Source organism: Rhineura floridana, chromosome 21, assembly GCF_030035675.1.
Source record: "Rhineura floridana isolate rRhiFlo1 chromosome 21, rRhiFlo1.hap2, whole genome shotgun sequence".
NCBI classification, from domain to species: domain Eukaryota; kingdom Metazoa; phylum Chordata; class Lepidosauria; order Squamata; family Rhineuridae; genus Rhineura; species Rhineura floridana.
In genome coordinates this window covers 656,240-676,484 of record NC_084500.1, presented here as the reverse complement: position 1 = coordinate 676,484, position 20,245 = coordinate 656,240, and positions in this window count along the sequence as shown.

Sequence of the window (20,245 nt, the reverse complement as noted above, 5' to 3'; positions counted from 1 at the left end):
ATGTGTATATGAAGCAAAATAAAATATTTGTATTAAAAGAATGTACACTAAAATACTGATTAATTTTCATGAGGGCTTTTTTTTTTTTTTAAATCTAACTGATGCAAAAATGTAGAGAACTGAATTAGAAACTGAAAGAAACCCAGTGGCAGCTGGTGGCTTCACGTTAGTGGGACAGTGGAGTCCACTCCGAGTTTTAGTCCCAACTTTCAAGAAGCTGTCCAAGGTGCTGAGCCTAACCCTAACCGTGGCAGCAGCTTGGACAGCTCCTTGAAAAGTTCGGACTAAAACCTAGAGCGGATTCCACTGACATGGAGCTCCCAGCAGCCACCACTGGAGAAGCCAGAATTTGCAGATTTGCCCATCCCTAATTGCTGTTGCTGTGGAAGATCAGCAGCTGTCACTCGCCTGAAATGAGCTGCTGCAAAGGGCTCAGGCTCACCTCTTGGCCGGAAGGCAATCAGCTCCTTGATGACACTCAGGACAATGTGGTTGGCCAACATCTGGATCTCGCAGGGGTCTGGGACGTGGGAGCAAGCCAGGAGTTCTAGGTCTTTATGCCTGTCGGGACTCTTGCTCTTGAAGATGTACTGCTTGCTCTCCCACTTGGAAAGCAAGCTACTCCCTTCCCGCGTGAGCAGGCAGCTTTCCTCCGTCGTCGTGTGGGTCCTTTCGCTGGAATCACTCAGCTTTTTCTCCCATTGGCTGAGCAAGCTGTGCACCCTTTGCCTCGATTCTGCAAACTCCGAGGAGCCTGATGCCCTCAGGCTGGAGCCCTCCTTCAGTGGGAAAAGATGCCTGCATTTCTCGTAGCAACTGGTCGGCACCAAGGGCTCATTCTCCAGCCCAAACTCACAGAGGAGAGTGTTGACGATGGCCTCGGCGGCGTGGCCAAGCTTCAGAGGGCAGATGGCAGAATAGCACATGTTCTCTGGGATAGCTAGTGGAGGGCCTCTTGCAGAGGGCTCATGGTGGTGGTGCTGGATGAGGCCTGCCTTTGTCCAGTGGCCTGTTCTGGCCAGGCTGGGAATGACTTCAGATTCTGCCGCTTTCCTAAACAGCTTGTCCAAAATGCTTCCCTCGGGAATAGAGCTTTGCCTGGGGAACCAGTCATCCTCCAGGAAATCCAGCCGGAATTTGTTTGGGACTCTGTCTTGTCTACGTCTTCCGGAAGGCCTCAGCCTGGGAGTTGACATGCAAGAGGGCATGCATTTGTACCTGTCTGGCCCAATGTGGGCGTCCCACTCAGAGTACTTAAAAACAGAAGGGAATTTAGATGAGATTTCTTCTTGCACTTCTGCCTCTTCCTCTGAATAGATCACCATCCCAGGTACATTGATCGGGGGGAAACTATCCCTCATGTCAATCCTTCTGATTTTCTTAGAAGTTGTTCTGACACCTGGTGACGCAACTAGATCCTGAGTGAGGGTTTTGTCGTTTACAAAGGCTCGCCCGGACATTTCTAGCTGCAGGTTTTCCACCATCAGTTCAGACGTAATCTCTGTCAGGCTCTCATTGCAGTGATCCAACATGACGCTGATGGTCTCGCTCAGCACGAGACTTTCTGATGAGCTACAAAACAGAGTGGCATCCTTCTGGGTGAGCTCCCTGTCCAGGGTGTGCTTGATAATTTCCAGAATGCTGCTGACGGCATTGTTGGCATACACACTGAGCTCAGAGTGGAGCATTTGCACCTGCTGGATTGCTGTCTCAATGCATTCTCGGGTGACAGCGCTGCTTAACTTGGAAAAGTCAAGGAGGTTGTGGGTCGACCCCAATATAGGCAACGTGCCTTTCCCTTTATCTTCCTGCAATTTATTTCTGAATGCTTCTACTGTGGTTTCTGCTACATTTCCCACCTGGGTCGAGAGGGAATCTAAAGAGCGCGTCAGCTGTGCAAAAGAGAGGCTCTCCAGTGGGAATTTCACTATTTCCAAAAAATTGCATTTGAAGTCCCGTCTAAAATGCCGCGCTACAAAGGTCTCCAACATGAGAACGACACACTCAACAGTTTCTTTAGCTATTTTGTCAATTGTGTCCATAGCACTTTTCAATGAAACGTTGTAAAAAGGAAATTCGGGCTGGGTAAATCGGTGTTTGAGGATCTTTGCGGATCCTTTAGGCGTCACTTTCCTTCTGGGGAAGCCATCCTTTTCTAAGGTAGAGGGAATGCTGCACATCAAGCATTTATGCACATTTTCAAACACACTTGCTACTATATCTCTTGCAGCTGAGCCAATCTCTGCCTGAGAATCGCTATGGAAAAGCACAGTACCCTCAGGCCTTTTAAAGCCACAGCAGAACAGTCTCTCACTGAGCTCGCCTGGAGTCTTCTTCAGGATGCAAACAGATGGCTCAAGATCTCGGGTTCTCATGAAAACCTCACTGACAATATTCTCTGCCACTTGCAGCATTTTCAGGGTTTCATTTATGTTTGCATCAGTCAGTGGCTGCTGTTCAAATATTTCTCTTAAAATGCCTTCCTTGGGAAGCACTTGCTTGAGGTAGGATGAAAAATCCTCATAAAAGATGCACTTGGGCTTCCCCCGGGTGTCCTTTGTTGTTGACTCAAACTGAAAGTACACCTGGCCATTGTCTGTTTTGTAACGCTTTCTGGCAGTATGTTTGTGAATGTGAGAATGCGGGTCATCGAAGTGCAGGTCTTGCACGATGGAATGAACCAGATCACTTGCTATGGATATCTGCTCTGACGATAAGGTGTTGACTCGTAAGATTGTCCGGTGGTAATCTTCAGTTCTGAATTCATCCATGATGGTTCCCAGCACTTTGCTGACCACATCCTTGGCATAAACCGTCAAGTCAGACTTGGACAAGCGCACTCTCATGAGTGAGGTTTCCGAGTCATCAGAGAAGGCTCTCGGCCTTCCTACCATGCTGTCACCGCCTTGTGCTTCGTGCTGAAAGCCCACGTGTGGCTTCCGTTTCTGTTGCGTAAATAATGGAAATATCTCTTCCAAATTGGATGCAGCAAAATGGGCAATTTTATTCAAAACGCTCTGGACCAATTCTTCTCCCAAGGACCGTGGTAGTGGCTGGACTTGAGACAGGGCCAAAGTCATTTTCTGGATGTCTGATTTCCCCACCAGGCAAGGCCCCTCCAGCAACGATGGGTCTTTATTGCTGCCTGAACTGTCCATTTCTGACTTTGATTCACCCGAGCTAAAGAGCGTGTCCACCACCACGGAATACATCTTGTTAAGGACGCTGTCCACTATGTTGCCAGCAACGCTTCCAGCATTTGCCTGAGAGACAGTCTCCATCAACCCGTTGTAAGCTGACGACTTTGACTCGGAACTGAGGAATACGGAATCTGTATGAAATGAGGGCAAGTGGCCCACTTCTCCCATAATCCTTTGAGTGACCTGGTTGAGAACATCTTCTACTCTGGCCAGCAGTGGGAAGCCTCCTCTCTGCCCTGGCTGTTGCTGCCTAAAAATCCTTCTCAGGACCCTTTTCTGAACCTCGTCTTCTGTTAAAGCTATTTGGACAGATAAAATCTTGAGGAGATCATTCATAATTTCATTAGCGGAGGCATTTTCTTCATACGGGAGAATGTTCTGGCAAGAGAGCATCTCCCGTTCCAGATCTGCCTGGATGACTTTCAGAAGGGTGCAAGTCAATTTTTCAGCACACAGCCTTAAATTGGACAGGGAGTCTTGAATGGCTACTTTTGCTCTATTGTGATGGCTGCTTGCCTTGGCCTCGGTGGCTCTCTGCTGAGCATCAAGGGCCAATTCAGCGTCCAGTTTCTCCTCAGCAAACTGCTCTAGCCTTTGGGAAATACTGTCAACTAAGTATTTTGCCATACCTTCAGGGGAAAACTCCCTTAAATCTGAGAGCTGTTTGGGGCCAAATTCGCCTGTTTTTTTGCCTTTTGACAAGCCTGGGACTTGATGCCGACCCATTTTGAAATCCTGAAAATGGCTCTTGGGCCCTGCTTTGCCTGCATGACCTGTCAGCTGTGCAAGAGGCTCAACTGTCCTCTGAATGAGATTGTAGAGGAGGGATTGAAGCCGGTCTGAGAGGGCTCCCCTTGTGTTCAGTACAGCTGCAAGACCAGAACTCAAATCTTCAAGCATGATATCCACCAAGTCATTGGAAACCAGAGAAACGTCAGACTTGGCCACAGATGGTCTGGAATTGTTTGTCTTGGTGGGGTCAGCTCCTGGCTTAGAGGCCCCAGATGTATGCATTTTCTCTGTCCCAGAGTGCGAAGGTGAAGAGCTGCCCACATCTAACATTATGGTCTGGTAGATTTCATTTAAAAACGATTCAACCGTGTTCTGGATTTGGACTTGAAGATCTCTTTTGTAGGCAGGGTTTTTCCTGAAAAGTTTCTCCAGAACACTTTCTTGCCGTTTTAAGGAGCACTGCGCTTCTTGAGGTGCAAAGACAGTTAAAACCATGCTGACAATCTGACTTGCGGCGATGCTTTCAGAGAATATAACAGGGAGAGCGGAAATCTTCTCCACTTCCCTATCCAGCCCGTGCTTTAGGCTTTTCAACATCATCTTGGCCACTTCTTGTGCATATGATTTAAGGCTTGAATAAGACAATGGCAGCACCTGTTCAGCCTTCTCCTTTTCGCATAAAACAGAATTGTTGTAGGTGTTAAAAATGTCTTCTAAGTAGCTGGGCAGATCACCCTGTTGATTAGCTAGTATCCGCCTGAGTTCCTGCTGGATGGCAGAGGAAAAGTCTGAACTGATTGACATTTTTAGGTTTTGCACGTCCGAACAAAGCTGAGACTCCACTTTGGATGTGACAAATGTTTCCAGTTTAGCGATAAAAGTTTGCACGAGGTCATTAGCCAAGTCTGGTTTTGATGGGAAGTTATGTCCAGGCTGATTGGTCTTGGTTGGATCTTCTGTGGCGCTTGCAGTGGTATGTGTTTCCTCTTGCACCGCTTTTGGCTGAAAAGGCATCTCTGGGTCTCTGAAATGGACCATCGGTAGAACTTTGCTGGCTTCTCCAGGTACATTCAGAGGGAAGATATCAGTGATAATCAAACTAGAGTGCCGGCTTCTGATGCCCTGGGCCTCAGTTTGAGTGGCGCATGAAATCTTCTGGAATGCAGTCTTCACCAGATCGCTGGCAAAAGCATTGACATCCGAATCAGGGATTGGAGCCTGATTGCTGGGCCTGGCATGCCCTTTGGAGGCTAGCTGCTCCTCTGGCTGGTGCCGGTTGATGCCCACATGGGCCAGCGATGGAGGAGGAGGACCAGGAGGCCAAATTGGTTGCTCAGCCCAAATATGCTCAAACATTTCATTTAAGAGATTCCGCACCGTTTGGATGATTGGACACTGTTCTTCCCCCTTGAAGTCTTCTTCCATTTTTTTCAAGGCTTGCTCTAATGTGCACTCTTCAGCAGTCAGCCATTGCCCCGTCTCTGGCGTTGGGTTAACAGGAAAGGTTGTTTTCTGCTGAGCTCCAAGAGAAGAGAAAATAGCATCGTGCACAAAATTTTCCATATAGTTTTCTGTCTCTTTTGAATCATCCCTGCAGTCTTTATCCAGGAACTCCTGTTCGTCTTGGAGGGCTGATTTTGGGCTGGGCCTGCTCCGTTGTCGGGATTCCACACCAAAACTTTCGTATCTAACTTTATCAGGAGCCTCTTCTGTCACCAACACTTTCCTCTCCTTGTTGAGTGATGATAAAGTTCCATCACGTTCCCTTTTCTCTTTTTCCTTGGCTTCAGCTTCAGAATAAATTACCATGCCAGGGACGTTAACAGGAGGAAACGGTTTTCTCAGCTTTTTCTCAGCGGTGAAGAGAGTGGTGGTCATCACCGTTGTCGTAGCTGTTGCCTCAGGTGCAGCAGAGGCTTCGAGGCTCAGAAGCCCTCCTTGCATTTTGGGGCTGGCTCCTGATTTTGCTGATGGAGAAATAATACCCTGGAGTTTTTCTGTACTTAAGTCATTGAACACGTCGTTGATGAGCTGAAGGAGTATTGAGCTCTCCCTCGATGGGACTGCTCCTTCCGGGCTCATCTGCCTCTGGATGAAGTTTAAGATGCTGCCAATCATCTCTTCCACATATTGGAGGATGTTTGTCTCCGAGGAAGCAACCGTTTTGGAAACGATCTTGCGGATTGTGTCTTTCACAATTGCATTTGCTGCCTCGGATTCTACGGTATGCGGTGGAATTGTTGCGTAAAGCTGCTCGAGAGGAATGCCGATGGCTTTTATTTTTGCGTACAGTTCAAACTGGGACACTTTTGTCTGGCTCAAAGTCACAAACACCTTCAGTTTCTCGTTGATGATCTGAACGATCTCCTCAGCAATCCCATACGTCGACTCAAGGGACAGGGACACCCGAGTCCACCAGAAGGCCGGGTCTGGCACAGAACACTTTGCAGCCGCAATGGTGCACATCGCTTTGCACTCTGCCATGAAGTCATCCCTGGAGACCGTCTCAAAATATTTCTTCTGTGCGGTAGACTGCAGCTTGCCCAGGACACTGTCAACAATGTCGCTGGCCACAAAGCTGGCGATCCTGGAGACTGTCCCCGGGACAGGCTGGCCTGTGGCTTGATTACCCAAAAGGCTCTCTGAGATGGATTCCAAAAGGCCCTCCATGGAGATGGAGAGGGAGCAAGATATGCCACCCAGGCCTATGAGTATCCTTTTGAAAACATCGTCGAGGATAATGGCAGTCATTCTGCTGAGGGGAAGCTTCAGGTCAGCGAAAATGCTCTTGAGGTCCTTTGAGCAGACGGTCTCTCTCCGGTCTATGGAGCCACGCGGGGGCTTGTGCTCCCCTCCAGCAAAGGGGATGCCTTCTGTGTCGGTGGTGGTGGTGGCGGTGGTGGTGGCAGCGGCAGTGGTGGTGGTGGCAGCATCTGCTTTGCCGAAGTGACCTTTTGGAAGCATGTGCTTGCGCTTGCCATGATACAAAGCAGCCAGCTTCTCGGGGGCATCAACAGTTCCCCTTTGCACCTGGGTGATTTGGCTGTCCGATTTGGAGCTCCTCATGCTTGCCGTGGTGGATAGAAAACCGCTGTGCTTGGACGGGGACAAAAATACAGCCGTTTTCCCTCTCTTAAACTTCCCTTTGAAGAGGTCGCTGTCCAGAGACATGTGGGTGCTCTTGGTAAAGGAGGTGTAGGAAGACTTAGAGGACAGCAAAGAAGCAGGCTTCCTGCTCGTGGCCTGGAACTCACTTGGAGAGCTGGTGGTCGGCTTTATGCTGGTGTCCGTGAAGCTGACCTTCCTGGTGGATGCGGTCGGGAGGCTCCCGTAGGCTTCATAGAGGTCTTCGTTGCAGGTGCTGCAGCTGCTGGAGTTGTCTGAGGACATCACAGACTCCTCGGAGATTGTGTACACTCTGGTCCTCACCCGCTCTTCAAACTTGGTAAGGGCAGGGTAGAGGATGCTGGTGACTGCGGACACTACCCAGGTCATGGTGTTTTGGATGATGCTGTTCAGCTCAGAAGCTGAGACCTATTGCGGAAATGGGAGGAGGGGAAAGGGGGTGTTAACCTTTCAAAACTGCAATGATTTCGACCCGTTTTTGAATGACTGTTCCTGAGATCAAAGAGCAGGTTTTCGTTTATGTTTAGATACAGCTGGACGCCATTTTGAATCAAGATGGCAGACAGAACCTTTCCCAGCGGCACTGGGTTTAACCACTGATTTCAAAGCTGCACTGTTTTTTTTGGTTTCTTAGAACTCCTGAGCTATGCCAGGTTTGAGGCTGCTAGTAAATAAATGAAAAGATCCCTTTCATAATTGTATCGCCGTGTGTATTTTATTGTAAGCTGCTTTGCGAGACAATCTTGGCTGAAAAGCAGGGAATAAATAATAATCAATAACTATAGCAGCTTTCTTTGAGTGTGGGAGGGATTTCAATTAGGGAAACAGATCTCCTACTTCCCATCAGGTCCATCGCATCTTAAAGGATCACTCTCAGTGCGTGGGGCTGAAGCTGGGTGAGTTTGAGTTCCCCCGCCTCAAGGCTCAGCTCAACTACCTTCAAATGTATTAATATAATTCATGGAATGGCCTACTTTTCCTTTTAGGCTGTCCCGAATCGCCGACTGATCTCTGGAAACAAGAGAGAGAGAGAAAGAAGTCAGTTACAATGTTGGAGCAAACTTGTGTTTCCATGTGCCTAGGATTGGGACCCCTGCAAAGCTTTGAGGGCCGATCCAGCCAACTCATGCATCGGCAAGCAACCGACTTCAGGCCAGAATGACGGGGAAGGCTCCGTTGTGTTGAGGGGTGGAGTGGAAAGGGAAGACAACAGGGTGAAGCTCTGGGACTTTTTTCAGAGCAGAAGCCATCATTTGCCAGAGCCCCAGGGTGATAGCTCTGGGGAGTGAATGAGGCGACGGAGGCTTTCAGGTTTACTTGTGACAGATTAGCACAGAGAAAGCAGAAAACAAGGTGAATAATCTAGTAGAGGCTAGACACTTCTCTCCTTGTATTGGATGGGGTCCCTACTTCACACTAGTAGTTTGAATGATCACACTTCCGTGAAAGATGGTTTGCATTTCTGATTAAAAACTAAAGCTTGCATTCCACTTCGCTGAAGACCTTTTGTTAAAGCTTGATGCCTTTCACACATTGAGCCTATGCAGTCAGAAGTAAACACCACTGCATCAGCCTGATGTTATAATATTTAAAATAACGAGCTCAAGCTTGTTTGCCATCCCAGTGCCTTTGCCCTCATTGGTCTCAACATTGGAAGGCGGGAACAGGCTGACTCCTTAGAGCGCGATTGGGTAGAATCCTCCTGGCATGCTCTACTTTATATCTTTGTTGGGTTTTTGTTTTTTTGCGAAGCTGCACATTTGGGGAATGGGCGCTGAACATCCATGGGGGGGCAGGCTGCCATGGACTCTCCTGTCAAGGACTGCTAGTCCTCAAACCCTAGGGCCAGAGTCCTTGTGGGTGTCGTAGGTACCAAAATATAACCAGGGTAAACCAACCCTGCAAAGTAGAATGCTGCATCCACTTCATCACACTCCAGCCTGGATCAGGAGAATCCCAAGCTATGTACTGGTTGTCCTTTGGGATTCAGTGGAACAAGAGCTAAAAGCCAGGCTCAGCCAATTGGCCAGACTCTGGATTTAGTACCAACATCGCATCCAGGAAAACCACACCAGTTTATTACAGGTTGGTTTATTACCAATTGTTGTAAAATAGCAGGGTAAAAGGAGAACCCATATACAGTACCAGTGAGAAACATAAAGATAAAAAGACATTTAGAGAACTACAGAACAAGACTCTAGAGCAGGTATAGCCAACGTGGTGCCCTCCAGATGAGCCATGCCAGCTCTGATGGGAGTTGCATCCCAACAATATCCGGAAGGCTCCACGTTGTCAACTCCCCCTCCAAAGCATGGCAGAATTGTGCAGATTCCACATGTGCTTTGTTCTGATTCTCTTTCGGCACTTACGAATTTGAAAGCAGGTGCTGAAGGTACGCTGAGTAAGAGGACTCCGAGTCCTCGTTGTCCTGCGACGTTGAGGCCATGTTCTCTGGAAGAGGAGGAGGGACACTGACGTGAGCACCACCTCAGGGATGTAGCGACAGTCCAAGCTAGCGAGGGCAGTGCGAGGGGGGACCCCACAGATGACAAGAAAACCTCCTTTAGTCCACTCTTTGTGCCCTGCCCAGGGCTTGTTTTGTGAAATGAAAAACTGATTGATTGATTATTAGATTTTTATCCCGCCCTTCCTCCCAGCACGAGCCTAGGGCGGCAAACAAAAGCACTAAAAACACATTAAAACGCCATAAACACAGACTTTAAAATACATTAAAACAAAACATCTTTAAAAACATTTTTTAAAAGCTTTCAAGACATCTTTTTTTAAAAAAAGATTAAAGACGTTTTTTCTTTAAAAAGTTTTAAAAACATATTAAAGTGTTAAGATGTGAAGTTAGATGTCTCTCCCCCCCTTCCCACCACCCCCTGCCCCCCCAACCTCAAGGGAGGTATTAATTAACACTTGGTGGTGAGGAAAAGGCACTCATAACACGCCCAGATGCTTTCTCTTATCATCTTCACAGATTCGGGTCGGTACACACCATGCCTGATTGATGGGCCGTTTGCCAAATCCATTTCTCACGTCTCAGATTTTAAGCAGACCCTTTTTGCCCTGCAGGAAGGTTCAGGAGCGGAAATCAGACTCAGGTTAGTGTGTGGGGGGGTGTTGTTTGTTCTACTGAGTAGACATGCACTGTTACTTTATGAAGTTTGGAAGGACAGTGGGAATTAATGCCAATACTGCAGTGTTGCAGTGTAGTACTCTCTGTGTCTACTCAGAAGTAAGCCCTACTGGGATTGTTGGGACTTACCCCCAGGTAAGTGAGTAGGTTAGCAGTCACTTGCTCAATAATTTGCTTTAATAATGTTATTTGTTATCTAATTTTGAGAACTGTTATTTAATTTTGAGAATTGTATTTTATTGAGGTATTATGTTCTATTGATGTATTGTTATGTTCATTTTCTTTTGTAAGCCACCTTGAGGGCCTTTTGGCAAGAAGGCAGGGTATAAATTTAATAAATAAATAAAAATAAATACGTGAAGCACAAGGTGCCCAGGATCCTAAATGGCCACACCTGCTATCAGGTTTCATGGCGGCAGCTGCAAAAGCCCAGAAATCACCTGACTTGCCCACGTGGCTGTACAGGCCATGATCCAGGGTTTGGCCGTACCTATTTTAGTCTTGTCAACTCTTCTCTTCTTACTTGAGCTCCTCTCTTTTGATTGTGTTTCCGGCTCATTCTGGGAAAACTAAAAAAAAAGGATGAGGGGGAAGGATGTTGACATCTGCTGGAGTTGGCTGCAACTTTCCCAGATGGATTTTAAACCACCCCAAAGTTCAATAAACGCTGCTGCATTTGCAGGCTGTCTGCAGCCTGTCCAGACCTTGTCATGTTCCCTGTGTCTAGGTCCTGAGGAGGTTGCCCCATTCAGTGGGGAGCCCTCTGTGTCCCTTTCTATATCACTTTGACCTGAGGAGGTGGCTCTCCCACCATCCACAATCCCTAATACCCCTGTAGCTTCTCCTGCTCCACAGCCACACAGGGGTGTGTGAGTGTAAAACCAGCTATGGGCCCCTTTAAGGATTGCAGGCAGCTCTTCCAGAGGGGTGGACCCACTGGAAGGGAAGGTCTTGCCAGCCTTCTTGAGCCTTCAGATGACCTTAGTCCTTAGCTGAGACAACATCTTCCCTAGCTCATCGAGCAGGGCTCATTCAGAGCTGTCCAAGATTCTGACCTGACCTGATCTGCCTTCCCTTGCCTTTGTACCACTCCTGCCCCAAAAGCCGCAGCAGAACAAGTGCCCCAACCCTGATGGCAACTCTTCAGCCCTTCCAAGCCTGACACTACTTCCATTGCTCAGCTTTTAACTTCCTGCTGTTGAGTATCCCAACAGCTTACCATCAAGGTTGCTCGCTTCTTCTGCTTCCCTTTGCCAGAGCCCTCACTAACAGCATGTTGGGAGACGGCTGAAGACGCTGTCGCTTTGGCGGAAGGCTTCAGTGGAGTTTGATGTGACAGAGTCGCTCCTAGAATGAAAGGGAGAGAAATACTTTGCTTGTATAACATAGAAATCTGGAAAAGCTTGACTCTGCCCCCTGGCCACCCACTTGTTCCACTGGCACCATGCCATGAATGATGGGATTGTGTGACTCGTTTCAGTTTTTCATTTGAGTTCTGCCGTTGCAGCACCAGGGACCTTGAGCAGCTTCATGCAATGGAGGCTTGCTGCAATTAGATTGCCCTTAGCACTGCTGAAGCACAGCTTTTCTGCTATTAACTGGGAAGTGGAATCAAAATGAAGATAGCACCCATCCCTCTACTATAGCACTATATTATCCAACACTGCCTCTCTCCTTACCTAAGATCCATCTATCATGTTTACTAGAAAGTAAGCCTTGCTCAGCAAAGGTCCTCTGCAATGTTAATTAAATGATTCCTGTTTGCAGATCTTGATGGTTTTGTTGCTTCCTGTTCCACACAGCTGGAAGATCAGTGATGAACACAGCCTGTGGATTGCACCTTATCATTCAGCTCCTGCCCCCTGCAGAGAATGTTCATTTCTATGCCCCTCTCATCGTGTTCCCTTTTTTAATTGCATACTAGTGCTATTTAAAAAGAAAACAAAAAAGAATGGAAAGAAACCAGTAATTTAAAGCCACCCACATTGTGGGGCAGAAGCTGAATTTGAAGGGGCTGTTCACAGGCTGCAGAGCACTCGTCAGGTGCTCTGTATGTGAAACAGTAACAGAAATGAACGTTCTTTGCAAGGGCAGGAACTGAATGATAAGGGGCAATTCACAGGCTGTGTTCATCACTGATCTTCCAGCTGTGCTGAACAGGAAGCAACAAAATAATCAAACAGGAACCATTTAATTAACATTGCAGAGGAGCTCTGCTGAACAAAACTTACTTTTTAGTAAGTTGCACTGTATGAGTTGGGGGCTGACTGTCTGAAGCAGGACGCCTTCCATACAAGGGGAGGCTCCCCGGGTATTTTACAACCCTGGAAAAGATAAAATTTTGCAAACAAACAGAGATCCTTTGAGACTTTTTCTCCCCCATTTTGTTTATTTCAGGTCAAGTTCCAGTTCTGTCTCTCCATCAAGCCTTTCAACTTACCATCTGAGGACGTGAAAGGGACTTTGCTGGCGCCACTGCTTGCTCCCTGTTTGCTGCTGCTGCCACTGGAATCGTAGCCACCAGCTGGTTTACCGCTATTGCTGCAGCATCCACCTGAGCCACAACAGACAGGCTTGCCGTTGTTACTGCAGCATCCTCCTGAACCACAGCAGGATCCTTTGCTGCCACACCCGGCTGATCCGCAACAGTATCCTTTGCTGCCACACCCGGCTGATCCACAACAGGATCTTTTGCTCCCGCACCCGGCTGATCCGCAACAGGGTCCTTTGCTGCCACACCCGGCTGATCCGCAACAGGATCCTTTGCTGCCACACCCGGCTGATCCGCAACAGGACCCTTTGCTCCCGCACCCGGCTGATCCACAACAGGATCCTTTGCTTCCACATCCGGCTGATCCACAACAAGAAGTCTTGCTTCCGCACCCGGCTGATCCACAGGTGGACATTCCACCCTCGTTACTGATGCATCCACCAGAGGCAGAAGGGACAACATTTGTGCTCCCTGCTATGCTGGAGGCAGCCTCTGTCACTGGGTTGGTGTTGTCAGCGGCACTGCTGGCCATTGACGTAATGTCTTTGGTAGAGGTGAAGGACGTTTTGCTGCTGTCGCCTTGAGGAACAGCAGACTTGCCTGCTGCGGAGGACAAAAGGGGACATCTAAGCATGGAGAGCTTAATTAATTGATTGATTAATTAACAACAACAACAATAATTTGTTTGTTTATTATTTGATTTATATCCTGCACTTCCTCCCAGTAGGAGCCCAGGGCAGCAAACAAAAGCACTAAAAACACTTTAAAACATCATAAAAACAGACTTTAGAATATATACAAAACATCTTTAAAAACATTTTTTAAAGGTTTAAAAACATCTTTTTTTAAAAAAGGTATAAAAACATCTATTTTTTTTTAAGTTGTCAAACATGTTAAAAAGCAATCCCAACACAGACACAGACTAGGATAAGGTCTTAAAAGGCTTGTTGAAAGAGGAAGGTCTTCAGTCGGTGTCAAAAAGATAACAGAGATGGTGATTTTTCAGGAGCGGTTGGATCATCACCGCTTTCAGGGTGGCTGGAACTAGTCCCTCCCACAACAATGTATTGGCCACACCCTGGATCCACTCAGTCAACCCCCCTTGGCAAGCTTTAATAAGCCAAGAAGGGCAAGGGTCGAGAGGATACGTTGCTGGCCGCATCATCGCAAGCACCTTGTCTACCTCATCAGGTCGCATCAACTGAAACCATTCCCAAGATGTTGCAGCAGACGTTGCACTGGACACCTCATTGGGGACTACAGTAGATGCGGATGGGGCACCAAGACTGCTATGGAGACGAGCAACTTTACCCTCAAAGTGCCTTGCAAACAATTCACAGTGGGCCTCCGAAGGGTCTAAAATCCATTTCCTGGAGTTGATATCATAATGCCGTTGTATAAATCTAAGGTGCGGCCGCATTTGGAATACTGTGTACAGTTCTGGTCGCCTCATCTCAAAAAGGATATTATAGAGTTGGAAAAGGTTCAGAAGAGGGCAACCAGAATGATCAAGGGGATGGAGCGACTCCCTTATGAGGAAAGGTTGCAGCATTTGGGGCTTTTTAGTTTAGAGAAAAGGCGGGTCAGAGGAGACATGATAGAAATGTATAAAATTATGCATGGCATTGAGAAAGTGGATAGAGAAAAGTTCTTCTCCCTCTCTCATAATACTAGAACTCGTGGACATTCAAAGAAGCTGAATGTTGGAAGATTCAGGACAGACAAAAGGAAGTACTTCTTTACTCAGCGCATAGTTAAACTATGGAATTTGCTCCCACAAGATGCAGTAATGGCCACCAGCTTGGACGGCTTTAAAAGAAGATTAGACAAATTCATGGAGGACAGGGCTATCAATGGCTACTAGCCATAATGGCTGTGCTCTGCCAGCCTAGTCAGAGGCAGCATGCTTCTGAAAACCAGTTGCCGGAAGCCTCAGGAGGGGAGAGTGTTCTTGCACTCGGGTCCTGGTTGCGGGCTTCCCCCAGGCACCTGGTTGGCCACTGTGAGAACAGGATGCTGGACTAGATGGGCCACTGGCCTGATCCAGCAGGCTCTTCTTATGTTCTTATGTTCTTATGATGTCACAGACTCCTGACAATATGGAAAAGCTCCACCGGATGGCTACTTGAGGATGCGATGGAGGCAGAGAAGTGGACCTTCTTTGCTGCCCTCACCACCACACAGTAGGCACAGTTATGATGTTTTGCTTGTGCCCGATCACAGCATATCTTGCACTCTAGCCATCTTCCAGCCAGTTTCATTGCCCTAAGCTCACTGGTGTACCAAGGTGCAAACCGGGCTCCACAATGCCAGAGAGTGCACTCGGGGGCAACTGTGTCAACAGCCTGACATGTCTCGCTGTTCCACAGTATGATAAGGGCTTCAACAGGGTCACCTGCTCTATCTACTGCGAACTCCCCCAGGGCATTCAGGAATCCTGTGGACTGTCTTAATCTGCCCACCACCCCTGCAGGGGAGGATTGAAGCCATAAGTCTAAACTTCACCAAGAAGTGGTCTGACCATGACAATGGGGTGACATCACCCATGCTCTTCCTTACTTAGACTCTTCCTAAATACCTGATATGGATCCAACAAGAGCCCACCAACAAAACCTACCTGAACCAGTTTTCCCAGAACCTACCTGTGCCAGTTATGATGGTGGTGGCTTATTTATAAAGGTCTGGAGAAGAAAATATCAAGAAATTGCAGAGGCCTAAAACGTTGCTGGCAGATGTAACAGTGACAGAAAGACGACACACGAGTAAGGAGGTAAATGGAAAGGGCGGAGGGAGGGGAAGAAGGCCGGGAGATGTTCAGCCAGGGAGAGCCGCCATGGCGGGTGTCTGTGTTGCTGGTATTTTACAAGGGATGTGTGTGTTCGAAAGCAAGACTAGAGTTGGGTGTCTTGTAGAAGGGACCGGGAACTTTTCGGGGAAGGGCTGTAACAGCTCCTCCTTTGCATGCCGTAGTCTCTGGGCTCTGTCCCCAATGGCCTCTCCAGGCAGGGCTGGGAAGGTCCTGTCTGAAACCCTGGAAGCTGCTGCCAGTCAGTGTCAACAGTAGTAAGCTAGATGGACCCCAGTGGTCTGACTCCCTACCAGGCAACTCCCTATGGTCCTACGACCAGGAACAAGACATAACAAGCTGTGTTTGGGGAGTTGTCAGCCTATGGAGAGAGGCAGTTCAAATTCAGGAGGATAATTTTTACGTTATTCTAGGTCAGCGTTGGGCAAGTGGTAGCCACAGGGCAGATCCTCCAGCCACATCAGCAATTTGCCTAGCTCCTTTCAGCACAGCTTAAATTATGAGTTTATGGATTTGATTTATTAGCTGCCTAATGCAAAAGTAATCTCTCTGGGTAAGTTCCAAACAGAATAAAATGACAGAGTTAAGAACATAGCAATCCTCAGTACACCACCAACACAGACACACACACACACACACACACACACACACTGCAACCAGGCACACGCCACAACCTGAATGCTTCTCCAAAGCCTAATTTCAGCAGGGGAGGAGATCCTATGAGCACCAGAAAAACCTTTTGTGGGTGCATCTGTGCCCATAGATGCCACGCTGGTGACCCTTAAATTAACCAGTCCAAGAATATCTCAGCTCTTGAAACACCCAGCCCCCAAAATAAAATAAAATATTCTCTATGTCTCAACAAGAGATGCAGACATTTCTGCAGTCCACCATCCCCTGCTCACCTTGAGGAACAACACTGGCCCCCTCTTACCTGTCTCTGAATCACAGCTTGCTTTTTTCTGCAGGTTTTTCTCACTGATAACTGTTTCTTGCTATAAAATAAAAATGGTGAGAAAGTAAGCCCTTTAACTCACTCATTTGGCTTCGAAGTAGATTGCCGTCAGCCCCAAATCTCCCTCTGGGAACACAAAAAGAGCCCTGCTGGGTCAGTCCAAAGATCCCTCTGGCCCAGTCCTCTCTGTTTCCCATGGGGGGCCCAGCTAGATGGCTCCAGGGAGCCCAAAAGGAGGGAGCATCTCTCCCACTGTTTGTTTGTTTGTTTTGCAAGATGCATATACTGCTCAATATGCAGCTTGTTGTTCCCCAGCAACTGGTAATTCAGAGGTATTCTGGAGGGAGAACATGGCCACCATGACTAGTAACCACTGATGCCTTATCCTCCATTAATTTCCCCAATCATCTGCATCTTGTGGCAGGAAGTTCCGTAGGTTAACTATACGCTGCACAAAGAGCCATTGACAGGCTCCTCCTCCATCTCCCCCTCCGTGAATTTGTCCCATCCCCATTTAAAGGCACATAAATCAGTTACTACCATCGCATCTTTTGGCAGTGAGTTCCACACACTGATTATGTATTGTATGAAAAAGTCCTGAATCTCCTGCCCCTGAATTTTGTCGGGTGGCCCCTCCGAGGGCCCAAGGCTGGCGTTGCTTTTCCCAGAGAGTCTTCTAAGGCAGCTTATGGGAGGGGCACTCACCCCACTTACACCTCCACTAAGCACGTTCAGGGGGCTTCTGCAATGCCTCAAAACCCTGCAAAGCCTATTTGACCAGAGCCACGGATGGAAAAAAGAAATCTTGAGGGTATTGCTGCAGGAAGTGAAGCACCTCTCACAAAGACTCTTCAAGCTCTCTTAAAAACGACCACCTAGCTGCAGCATCAAACAGCAAAGCACTTTGAGGGGATGTCAAAAAGGCATTAGATGCCCCCCCTTCACCTCTGACCTGCCTCCTGGGCACTTCCAGTGGGGGACCATGTGCAAGGGTTTCCTAGCAAGTGAGGCCCCTTGTTCGCAAGGGGGGGCTGTGCCATTTGAGTTTTGCACCTAATATATCAGCCCCTCGGGTCCTCTATCGGGGTTTCCAGATTGTGGTTCGTGAGCATCATTCAGGTGGTCCGTGGTGTCTCTGCATCAAAATATTCTTCTTGGTTTTTCATGGCCTCTTTTATTGCCTCTTTTATTTCTGATATTGGAATTTATGGCATTAACAATTTTAACTCTATGGAATGCAACAAGATACAAAATGTAAAAAATGAAAGGCACAAATAAAAAAAGACCATGGAAATCACGCAGCACCTGGAACGGTGCATTGAAATGGCTGCAACAGGCAGAAGCATCATCCAGGGGTCCACCAAGACCATTGGCAGTTTCCAAGTGGTCCAAAACACTTGGGAACCACCACCCTGCTCAGTGGTTCAGACAACAAGGCACCCATCCCTTCTAGAGAGGGCTGCTGCTTGGCACATCTCAGCCACCGACCTGCCTCTCATCTGAGGCCTCTCTCACCTCCAGGGATGGGATGGACTTGCTTGGGGCCAGCTCGACGTTGGGCAAGGGTGACAGGCTCACCACTGACTGTTTCGTACTGCTCTTCCCTTTGGAAATGGACAGCTGGCTTGCAGGCTGGGTCATGCTGGCTCCTGAGGCTGGTGGGGAGGTTGGAGGGGAAAGTAATGCACGTTACTCCCATCGTGACGCGCCCAATTCACCTCTCTCAGCCCACCCGGTCCTATGAACTGAATGCAAGACTGGAAAAATGAGAAGCTAAGAAAAAAGGCAAGGGACAGTTTTGTGCATCCCTAGTCCTCACCAAGGAGACCCCCCCTGTGTTTTTAGGTTTCTGAATGTGCTCTGAGTACATGTCCGTATAGAAAGGGAGACAAATAAAAGGAATATGTAATGAGTGATGGGCACTGGCTCCCACTGGATATAAGACCAGGATCCTTTGGAGCACAGAACTGCCGACATCTTCACACTCCCCACCTCTCACTTAGAAATGCATTCACATGCGCATCCACGCAATTGGCCTGTGCTGAAAGGCAACCCTTTCCGACCCTCCGTGTTGTCCAACCCAGCCTTGGCTTGGCTTCCCAGCCCCTTTTCCTACACCACAAAAAGCAAACTGTACCTTTTTGAAGCTCTAAGCCTTTCTGGCCGAGGAAGCTGGTGGACTTTTTCTCCATCTCTGTGTACTTGCTGGCATCCTCAGTGCTTTTCTTGGGCAAAGAGGAGTCTTTAATAATAAACATGAATTGGTCAGCTTCTAAACTAGCCAGTGCCAGGTGTGTGCAGCAGAGCAGAAAAGCCTCCGAATCTGGCATTTAGTCTCTGAATTCAGCATCTGGAAAATGCTGTTTGTTTGTTTATTACGCTGCTTCGTATTTCAACAGAAATCTCTCAGCGATTTACAAATGCCAACAAAAAACAATCAATATAAGAAGTGCAATTCAAACTCTACACGCAAAACCAAACAATCCCACTTCTGCCACTGATAATAGTAGTTCCACATTTTAAGTAACAAGATTAAATAAATACCTCCAAAAATGTACATAAGCAAAACAACTAAGGACCACAAAAACAAATCATACTGAAAACATCAAAATATATCAAGATATATCAAAATGCAACATAATTATCAGATGGTACAAAAATGTCATCCATACTACCAAAAAAAATCATAATACCACAATCTCATCTTTGAGGGGGGCTAAGAGGGGCTTTTAGTATGCCTAGGAAATGCTTGGTGGGATCTCTGAAACCAAACCAGAGCGGATGCACAGTGAACAGCAGACAGAAAGTAGAGACACACTCCCTGCACTGCCAGTTCCGGTGCATCTCCACCTCTCTCTTCTGAAAACGGGGGCACACAATGCTAGTCAAACTCCCCCCCTCATTTTGCTGTAAAACCTGGTGGGAGCAGCTTGAGTGCATTTTTAAAAAAAATATCTGCAAAGAGATGTTGCAGCTGATTGGCAAATCAACCCGTTCCCCTTCCAGGTGTGGCCAATGGGAACGCTTTGCTCTGAAGAGTACTGTGTTCACAGCCATAGTCTAACTTCCGCGTACGGTTTGTGCAAGCAAATCAGGATGAGGGCTCAATATACAGGCCATCCCCATAAAGAGGATGGCGTGAAAGCATCCCAGGAGAGAGAGGAGGCAGGGGAGGGAGCAGCAGGAGGCCATTCCACCCAAGCAGAACCTGCCCGCATACCTTGTTTTTTAGCCGGGGGCGCCTGGTCTTCAAGGGTTATTGTGGGGGGCAGGAGGCCTTCCTTCTGGAAGCGCTCCTGCAGCTTCTTCAGGTGGTAGGCCATCTTCTTCTCCAGCATGACTTGTTTCTGCAGGATTCAAAGGGCAGAGCCTCACCATCATGTCGGAATCAGTTCTGGACTTGATCCAGGCAGAGGCGCTGAGAGCCCCAAACTGGTAAAGGCCCTTTCGTTGTGCGCCCTGGAGGCTCAGAGGCAGTGTGGGAGAATTCTTTGCCTGCATGCCCCACCTCTTTTCAGGGTTAGGGGGCTCATTAAGAATGTCCTGCTGGAGCAACCTCCCCTGCTCCCGCCACCGCCAAAAAATAGCGATAAAACCCTGCAGCAAGTACTGGGCACAAGTCACAACTCAGTTCCTTTGCAATTGCCCAATTGACTTTTGGTGGATTTGCACCCGTGAGCTGTGCTGTCTGTCTGTTTTGCTGTGATGAATAGCTAATGATCCTGGTCACAACAAAATTGCTCAGTTTTGCTACACAAGAAGGAAAGACAGACAGAAAGGAAACTAGTAGTAA